We start from the raw sequence: 9,873 nt of genomic DNA, 5'->3' as shown, positions 1-9,873 counted from the left end.
TAAGTCCTATGGGAAAAGGGTTCTCACCAGAGGTGGCGCCGCCCTCAGGGGAAGATTTCAAACAGAGACTTAGAAAACGTCTAGCAAGTGTAGACTTCTTTATAACGTTTCCCCTGTTGCTCGTGTTCACTCCCGGCGTCCTTTGCTCCTGCTTTCAAGTCATCTGTAGACGCATCCATCGAACGCCACGCTGCAGAAAGAGGACAGGTGGCATTTGGTTTTCTTTTTTCTTTTTTTTTTCTTAATCCTGTCTGTTTCCCTTCACACACAAGCCCACACTTGCACTCACACATGCACACACACACTTATACACACACACACACACACACCACACCTTGGGGGGCTTTTTCACCCCTTCCTCCTTAGGGAAGGAACTTTTGCTTTTTTGTTTTTTAAATTGTTGTATAGTCGTCGGGTGTGGTAGCACACACCTTTAATCCTAGCACTTGGGAAGCAGAGGCAGGTGGATATCTGTGAGTTCGAGGCCAGCATGACCCTCAGAATGAGTTTCAGGACAGCCAGGACTGTTACATGGAGAAACCCTATCTCAAAAATAAACAAATAAATAAATAATGATACTAGTAGTGTGTGTGCGCACGTGCACTGTGCAAAAACACTGGAATGCTTGCAAAGAGGCCAGAGGAGGACTCTGGGTGACCTGCTCCATCGATCTCCACCTTATTCTGCTGAGACAGGGTCCCTCCCTGAGCCTGGAGCTAGCGTGGTGGCCAGAAAGCCACAGTGACCCTCCAGCGTCCACCCCCACAGCACTGGGGTTACAGTTACCTGTACAGTCATGCCTAGTGTCAGACAAGGGTTCTGGGGATTTGAACCCAGGTCTCCATACATGCACAGCAAACAGTCCTATCCTCCAAGCCATCTCTTCAGCCCTGGGGAATGAACTTTTGATGGGCAGGCTGGCGCTCCACCATCCAGAGACTGGAACTCTGTCCATGTCAGGATGGGCTAGAGCAGCATCCCTCCACAGAGAAGGTTTCCTCTGCTCCAGGGTGCTCATACAGGTAGAGACTTGCTTCGGAGTGTCTGAGCTTGGAAACAAGCTCCCTAGGAATGCGATGTATGCTTTGCACTGTTTTGCAGGGCACAACAATTGTGGGAATGCGGGGACACCTGTGTTCTGATTTCTTTAGTTCACTTGGCTTTGAGACCTCACCTGAGTTAGTCTTGCTCGGTGGCTGGGAACTCACCCCAGGGCCTCTTTCTGATCTCGTTTTGTCTCTTGCTACAGAGGGCCAAGCATACTAAGTATGGAGTATCTCCTAGTTTATTACAGAAGCTCAACGTCATCTCCCTTTGTGCTTCCATCACATTCCATGTAATGGACACCTAAGCGCGCGCCTTATTTCAGAGTATGCTCCGTGACTTGTGGCCACACTGTGGGCTGAGCCAGTGCCCTTAGTGTCCCTGGCAGTGCAACAAGAGAGAGATTTGTTATAAAAGAGCTCATGTGGGGTGTCGCCGTGGTGGGTTCAATGTCTACCGTGAGAAACAGAGCAAGAGAGAAAGAGATGAGGACGGAGGGGAAGGAGGGAATGAAGGAAGGAGGGAGGGAGGAAGGGGGAGGGGGAGAGGAGAAGGGGGAGGAAGGGGAGGGAGGAGTCTGCCCTCTTTGGGTTACTTGGTCTTGTGCTCAATCTCCATCCTCTGACCTGACAAGACTCCAGTCTGGATCACCCTCACAACCATGCAGAGTATCCTTGTGGGGAGTGGTGTCCCCCACAGGTGGCTGTAACACACGCCTGCCCAACAGCTACCTTGAAGAGTGCGGTGAAATGTGCAGAAACACTTGTTTTCAGCGATGAATTATGTATGTGTGTGTGCATATGCGTGTGTATGTGAGTGAGTGTGTAAGTATGAGTGAGTGTGTCTGTGTGAGTGTGTGAGTATGTTGTGTATGTGAGTGAGTGTGTCTGTGTGTGTGAGCATGTGTGTGAGTGTGTATGTGAGTGTGTGTGTGTGAGTGTGTGAGCATGTGTTTGTGAGTGTATATATATGTGTGTGTGTGTGCACAGGTGTGTGCATGACATAAACGACACACAATGGAAACTGAGAAAAAACTACCAAAGGTGTCAGCAATGACATGTGGGCAACACAGGGACCTCAGTCGGGGCTGGAGTGCCAACTCTAGCATGTCCTGGCTATGCTGACTCAGGGAAAGAGTGTGAAGGGACTTGGTCTGCTTGTGGGTTGTGATCATCTACCTCGTGGGGTTGTGGTGACTGTCGAGCTAATGTGTCAGTCCCTTGGTCAGGGGCAGCCATTAGCAACGATGTCAGCCCCCATGGGGTGGAAGCCCTGGAGTGAAGGACAACATCCCAAGCACCCCTCCAGCATCTCCTGCCCCTCATCCTTCACAGCTACCCCGGTGCTGACCCACCGCTGGCCTGTTTCACAGCTACCCTGGTGCTGACCCACAGCTGGACTGTTTTACAGCTACCCCGGTGCTGACCCACCGCTGGCCTGTTTTCCTTTTGCCTCTGCACACTCCCAGGCCATCCTAGCCTAGGGGAAACATCAGATGCCCAGATACTCAACCCTCCTCCTCTGTCAACCGTCCCTGTATTGCATCCCCTCCACCTTTGCCTGTGACCTCAGCTGCTGAGCACAGGGACAAGAGTGGGCGTAGGATGGGTCAAAGCCAGTCGTTCACTTGCCTCCTGGGAACTTGTATTCTGAGCAGAGGGACTTTGTCCTAGTTGGGGTTCTATTGCTGCGACGAAACACCAGGACCAAAAATCAAGTTGGAGAGGAAAGGGCTCATTTGGATCACACTCCCACATCACTGTTCATCACTGGAGGGAGTCAGGACAGGAACTCAAGCAGGGCAGGAACCTGGAGGCAGGAGCTGATGTAGAGGCCACCGAGGGGAGCTGCTTACTGGCTTGCTCAGCCTGCTGTCTTATAGAACCCAGGACCAGCAGCCCAGGGATGGCCCCACCCACCATGGGCTGGACCCTCCCCCATCGACCACTAATGGAGAAAATGCCGTACAGCTGGATCTCGTGGAGGCATTTCCTCAACTGAAGCTCCTTCCTCTCTGATGACTCCAGCTTGTGTCGAGTTGACGTAAAAACCAGCCAGCCAGTACAGACTTGAAGATGGAGAAGTCTTATCTCCTTCACCTCCTCCCTTCCTGCCTCCCCTCGCCGGCCCAGGCACTCAGTCCCAGCTCCCTTCCCCCCTGCTCTGAGGACACCCCCTGCTTGGTGAGGCACGGTCCTGTCCTCTCTTCTGACACAGCGGAGCCTATGCTCTGGGGGGACTGGCTGAGTCTCCAGAGACAAAAGCCCCAGGGCACCGGGAGCCAGCTTTCACATCCCCGCCTGTAGGACACCATCTTCATGTGGGGCTAACCCTGCGTTGTGAAGAGAGACCTGGACAAGAAAATCTCTCGCTCCCGGAAGGTATCTGTGATGGTGTCGATGAGAAATGTCCCCCATAGCTTCGGGTGTTTAGATATTTGGTCCTCCGTCAGTGACACTGTTTGGAGAAGTTTAGGAGGCATGACATTGCTGCAAGAGGTATGTCACTGGGGGTGGTGGGCTTTGGGATAGAAAGCCTCCTGACATTTCCAGTTGAATGTCCTCTCTCTGTTTCTCTTTCTCTGACTCTCTCTGTCTCTCTCTCTGCTTCATGCTTGCAGTTCAAGATGTGACTCAGTTTCCTGCTCCTGCTATGTTCCCTCTGCCGTTATGGGCTTTAACTCTCTGGAAGTGTAAGTCAAAATGAATCCTTTCTTTGGTCAGCTGCTTTAATCACAGTGGTTTTTTTCACAGCAGAGAAGTAATTAATAGAGCCTTCCACAGTAAACATGACCAAGACCCCATGATCTAGGTGAACATAGACTCCATCCCCAGAAAAGGAAGCTGTACCTGCGTGGTTGTGAAGGAGACGGCCATCCCTGGTGCTGATGCTGAGTGTTAGGTGGCACCCTCCAGCAGGAGTCATGCTTCCTGTGCTAGCTCAAGCCAGAGGTGCCTCCAGCAGGAGCCATGCTTCCTGTGCTAGCTCAAGCATCCCCAGGTCCAAAGGAAGCACTGACCTGGCTCCCATAGCCTATACACAAAAGAGTCCCAGAGGAACAGAGTTGGCACCTTCCAAATACTTTCCCAATATAACATCTGGACAAGGGCTGCCTTCAAGCTGGTCTCCCAGCCCTCCAGGCTGCAGACCCCAACTCTGAGTCCCCAGAGTCATATTATCGCCTTCTGCACCCCTGTGTCTCCACCCATAACGCTAGAGTCTGCGTCCCTCCAGATGAATCTGGCAGAAATGCCTGTGCTCGGGGAACAGAGGGCCTTTTCACCTGTTATTCCCAACTGGTCATCAGCTTCAGTCACCTTCTCTCCCTAATTGCACACTTCTGTGCAGTGTGCACTTCTCAAGTGGCCTGGTTTACCTAGGATAAATGGGGTGTGATGTCCAGAAGCCTGCAGGTCCTCCCTCCGAGTGGTCTTTGTGGAGGGTGTTTTGTTTACTGCTGTTAAAGCACAGGGAGCTTGTGGGGACTGTGAGAAGGATGGGGCAGGGGCTGGGGGCAGCTGCTGGTGGAGACTGAGCTTGGGGCCTGGACCTCCTGGGGCTGGGAGTCATAAACTCCTGATCCTGTGCTGAAACTGGAAACCGGAAACTGGGCCATGGTTCCCTCCTTGACCCTAGGGGCCTGGTTTGACCTCTCATTTCATCTTCTATTCTCCCCCAGTTGGACGCCCTGCTCTGCCCAGCTTGGACACTATTTCTGAAGAGGACAGAGGGACCTCACTCTGGGCTTTGCCAGCCTCTGGATGTCCCCGTCACCCCCCCCCCCCCACCAGCAGAGCTCAGCTCCACTCAGCTCCAGGGGCTCCTCGAGGGCCACCTCTCTCCCGCCCCCTCCAGCACCTGGTTGGGTTTAGGTTCACCATCTGCCCATGGGATCTGTGGCCTGGCTCCCTAGCCAAACTGTGAACACTTGGAATGGGACTCCCTTTTTTTTGTCAGGATCTGCACCAGGAGCCATCCTATGCCCATGCTGGGTCCAGGTGCACCCCAGATGACTGATAAGTTAATTAGACACCATTTGCCCCACTGGAATCCATATTCTTTCATTTATTTATTTAACTTTTTTAATTTTTAGGAAGGGTCTCATTATGTAGCCCCTGGATAACCCAGAACTCTCTGTGTAGCCCTGGCTAGCCTGGAACTCTCTGTGTAGCCCTGGGTAGCCTGGAATTCTCCGTGTAGACCTAGCCTTGAACTTACTTGTAGGGACATTGCTGTCTCTGCCTCCTGGGTGCTGGGTTAGATCTGCAGCGTGTCCACTGGCACCCCTTTTTGAAGCCAGACTAGGCACCTATGCTCTCCTTCCGAGACCACCCACGTGACTCCTCATGCCGTTGAGAATGAGATGCCTGCAAACCCCAAACCTGAGTGACGAGAAGCTTCCACAGCACGGAGCCCAACCACTCATGTCTGGCCCCTTTTCCACATACTCCCGGGGACAGCCCCTTGGAAGGATGCTCCAAAAATCGGATGCAGACAAAGCATTTGGGTGAACATGGAGGAGGGTTCCAGAACAAACCTTTCTCTCCCTCTGCCTTTTGACCCCATTTGCCCCATGTTTCATTGACCAGGCTTTCCGGCCGTCTCTCTCCCCAATGGCAACCTCTCTGCTCTAGAATGAAGCCGCTGAACTTGGACAAATGTCACAATGCCTATGCCATGACTTGCCCCAAAACACAAGGCTCTTAACCAGGAGTGATTTCACTTCAGGCAGCATTTGGCAGCATATGGGAATGTGTTAACTCCACAAGTGCTGGGGTAGGCTGTTTCTGATTTCGTGAGTACACTCCAGAGATGCTCACAGACATCCTTATACAGGTCAGCACCCCCCCCCCAGGAAAACATTCTCCATCGCCAAATGTCAGTCCTATGCCAAGTACAACTGATCTGTCTAGTTTGAGCCGTGATTTGCCGCCTCGCACTCCTCAGTGCCTGGTCACTGCAAACACCGCCCAAGGGAAATGAAGAACGGAGGGGCCAAAACATTCCTGTCACCCTTGCTGTGACTGCACAGGGAAGCCAGGAGGCCTGGTGGTCTGGGGAACCAGTCTGCAGCGAGGCCTCCCTTTGAAACCATCAGGTACAGGAAGGCCCTGCATGAAAGGCTGGTGATGAGAGACATGTAAAGGGAGCACTTTTGTTTCTAAGCTTAGGGAGCAGGGTGGAGAATGTCTTCACGGAGCCAAACCACACACGCCTCTATTGGGGCGTGAAAAACACTCGAATGAAGGCAGAATAGCGCACCTGCCTCCACTTGCCATGCGCGCAGCACACACACAGGGCCGCAGGAGCGAAATGGGAAAGTGTATTTACTTAGTGGGAACTCTCAAATAATGGCCCTGCCTGCCCCGGCAGGTAAGACTTGCGGTTTCAGTTGCACTTGGTCTGTTTTCAACACAGGATATCTCCGTTTGACAGTGTTTGAACAGATGGTGTGCAGGCAGCACCTATGACAGCCTCCGACCGGATCCCAGGGTCCCATTGTTGGCCACTCTGTGCATAGAACGTGGAGGGCTTGAAGATGTCACCTCTGCACTGCCTGTGTGTGACTGCTCTCCCATCACGTGGAAACATCTTGGATTTACTTTACGTGTATGAGTGTTTGCTTGCGTGCGTGTCTCTGTACCATCTCAGGGCAGTGCCCTTGGACAGCAGAAGAGGGTGTCGGATTCCCTGCCGCTGGACATACAGGCCCGTGGGGAGCGGCCGCGTGGGCGCTGGGAACTGAATCAGGGTCCTCGTAAGTGTAGCACGTGCTCTAACCACTGGGCCGTCCCTCCAGCTCCGTCCCGCCACTTACTTCGACCCACGTCACCCAAGATTTGTGTAAATCGTCCAGCATGGCAGGCTCACTAAGAGCCTAAGCCACAGAGAGGACCCACTAGCAGTGTCACACAACAAATATGTCAGAAGGAGATAGTCCCGGTAGTGTGCGGCGGAGTGATGTCATCGAGGGCCCCTGTGCTATGCATTTCAGGTCTCTCAGTCACTCCACAGTCAGGAGCCGCTGCTGCAGCCGCGGGCGCAGAAGAAAGTATTGGCTGCACCTTATGTGGTTGATCGCCCCTTTGCCCAGCACTATGATGGGTTTTTCGTTTTCGTTTTTTTGTTGTTGTTGTTGCCATTCATTCATTTGCTTGTTTTGAAAGTTCTAGGCAAGTCTTGGCCATCCCATGTCTGTCTTTTATTAGGGGAAGGACATATTTCCTAGCGGTCTCAAAATATTCCCTCTATGCCCTTTGTACCCAAGCTAGGTTATGCCAGCCCAGTGGCTAGCAAAGGAGCAACTACTGCCCTCTCAAGACTTACCTAAGAGGGTAGGAAAAAGTTTCCTCCAGGCTCGCCCAACACTTAAAATCAGAGCTCCATCAGAAATCGAGGAACCAAAGCACTTTATTTGCAAGAGCGCTCATGAGATGAGTTAGATTCCCTGACATCTAAGCTAAGCCTTCCGGATTAGATCTTGGACACATTAGTCACTTATTTCTGTACTGACAGATCCGTGTGCAGGTAATAGCTCAGAGCTCCCAAGCAGGACACAGAACTTCCAGTGTGGGCAATGGCTCCCAGGATTCAGAGTTCTAGAGTTGGTGTCTTAAGACAGTAGAAGACTGCTACAGGGTCTTAAGCGGGAAAGTGATAGGTTACAACGTAGTTTCCCAAGTCATTCTGGCCTTAGATGGGACACAATAGTAACTCGCTACACTGTACCTCTTTATGTCTTTTGGCCATGGTCAAACAAGGTCATGGCCCTTACCACCAGCCGTTGTTACAGAGTTGCTCTTGCACTGAGTAGTTCTCTGGGAACCCTGGTTACTTCTCATGAGAAGGCTCCCAACACAACAGCACTAGCCCCTTACAGCCCATTGGGTTTACTGTCTTGGTGTATAATCACTCCTGTCACTCTGGCTGGCATACCACTAGCCATGATAGGCAGTCAGTGGGGCTCAAACTGATGGGACCACCCAAGGTTGAAGCTTCAGCCTGCAGAATTGTGAGTTAAATAAGTCTCTTTTTACTTTCTATATTATCTGGCCTCGGGCACTTTGTTGTGGCAATGACAAACATACAAGTCTAGCCCGAGTTCATGACTCACAAGATCAGGGACTGTAATAAAACGATGGTTGTTTCAAGCCACACTGTTGGTGTGGTTTGTTGTGTAGGGATAACTGAAACACTGCGATGATAATGACTCAGTTTTATTCGTTTATTAGGTCAGGGGTAATATGCAGGACAATGGGTCACACTATGACATTTCAAGTCCATATTCACCTAATAATGCTACTCCAGTGTTTTTTTAAGATGCCCTCTCCACTTGAGCACTGCACTAGCTGCAGAAAGACCATAGGAGTTGTTTCTGCAGGGTTTCTCCTCCAGGAAAACTGTTGGACTTGCAGGATCCAGTTCCGAAGAAAGCTCAAGCTCAGTGAAGAGTAAACACCAACTACCACAAAAATCAAAGCCAAACCCAATACCAAATTAACCAGCAGGCTCCCCTTCTGAATAAAAATAATGCAATTATCTAAATTCTTGGTTTTCCCATGACTACAGCAGAGGTGTCTTGAAGGGTGTGACCTCCAAAATACACGGGCGAGGGGAGACTGTATGCTTCAAATGTCAGAGTGAAGGGAGGCAGCGGGTTGCTTTTAATCAGTGTTTATGCAACAATGCCCCCAAAGCTGTGACTTGTGGAGGGAAAACGTCACCTTCTCTCTTTCGGACACCTTTTACTTGTTATTTCAATAGGAAATTATTCTTTCAGAATTAGCTACATCTGTCAGCCCACCATTCCTGGCTGCCACATAAGTAGTTCTTACAGTGTCCCACCTCCTCAATAACTCTCTCTTCAGCTTCACCTTCCCTGGATTTTATTTATATTTGACAATTCCCTGGGGTTTCCTGACAGGAAATGTTAGTGAGAGCTGGGATCGCGTGGTTTAAACATTTGGTGCTACGTTATTTTTCTTTATTAGCGTTTCCATATCTGAAGAAGACAGTATATCTACCCCACACCAAAGGCTGTCCACTTTTTAGTGTTTCCAGACCCATCATTAACTGTAAGCCTTAAGGTACCAAGTCAACTGTCTCCTTTGTCAGTATGAAGGATACTCTGAGTTAGGGAGATGACTCAGTGGGTTAAGAGCTTGCCGTACAAACACAGAGACCTCAGTTTCGATCCCCAGCACCCACTTAAAAGCCAGGCATGGTAACACATACCTATACCCTCAGCTCTGGGGAGGGAGCAGACACGAGGGCCCCTAGGGCTTTCTGGCTAGCCAGTCTATGCAAAATAGCAAGTTACACAGGTTAAGTGAAAGACATTGTCTCAAAAAAACAATGCGGAGAGGGATGAAAGAAGACATAGACATTGGCCTCTGGCTTCCACAGAGTCCTGCACAGACACAGACATGCACACAACAGACACACACACACACACACACACACACACACACAGGTTTGTATAAGCATGCACACATTCATACACGCATGCCTGTTCTGGGGCTGGGGCTATACCTCTGTAGCAGAGCATTTGCCTAGCACCGGGCCCTGAGTTCCAACCCAGTACACCCGAAGTGAATGTTTGTCGGATTGGTACAGGTTGCAGCCGAGTGAAGAAGATGACATTCTTCCCACACTCTCAGTGCTAGGCTCCGCAGATGTGCTCGTTTCCATGGTTTCCTTTCCACGGGCATTATAATTGGTCAGGACAAGACTGCCCCCTCCGTCACTGGTCATAGCCCTTATAGTGGCTGACTTTCCAGCCGTGGGCCTTGGGTGGCATACAAGCCCTATTCCCCCTTTTCATTCTTT

At 51.0% G+C, this 9,873-nt stretch overlaps 1 long non-coding RNA gene across 1 annotated transcript; it reads left to right on the top strand.

Moving 5' to 3' along the window:
• The first annotated feature begins 3,117 nt into the window (after window positions 1-3,117).
• On the top strand, window positions 3,118-8,195 carry LOC110341594. Its single transcript, XR_002383562.2, has 3 exons — window positions 3,118-3,542; window positions 3,665-3,736; window positions 4,724-8,195. It is a non-coding gene; the product is annotated as an uncharacterized LOC110341594 (long non-coding RNA).
• The last annotated feature ends 1,678 nt before the right edge of the window (window positions 8,196-9,873 follow it).

Source organism: Mesocricetus auratus, unplaced genomic scaffold (assembly GCF_017639785.1).
Source record: "Mesocricetus auratus isolate SY011 unplaced genomic scaffold, BCM_Maur_2.0 Super-Scaffold_100008, whole genome shotgun sequence".
Lineage (NCBI taxonomy): Eukaryota > Metazoa > Chordata > Mammalia > Rodentia > Cricetidae > Mesocricetus > Mesocricetus auratus.
This window is presented reverse-complemented; position numbering and strand designations above follow the sequence as displayed.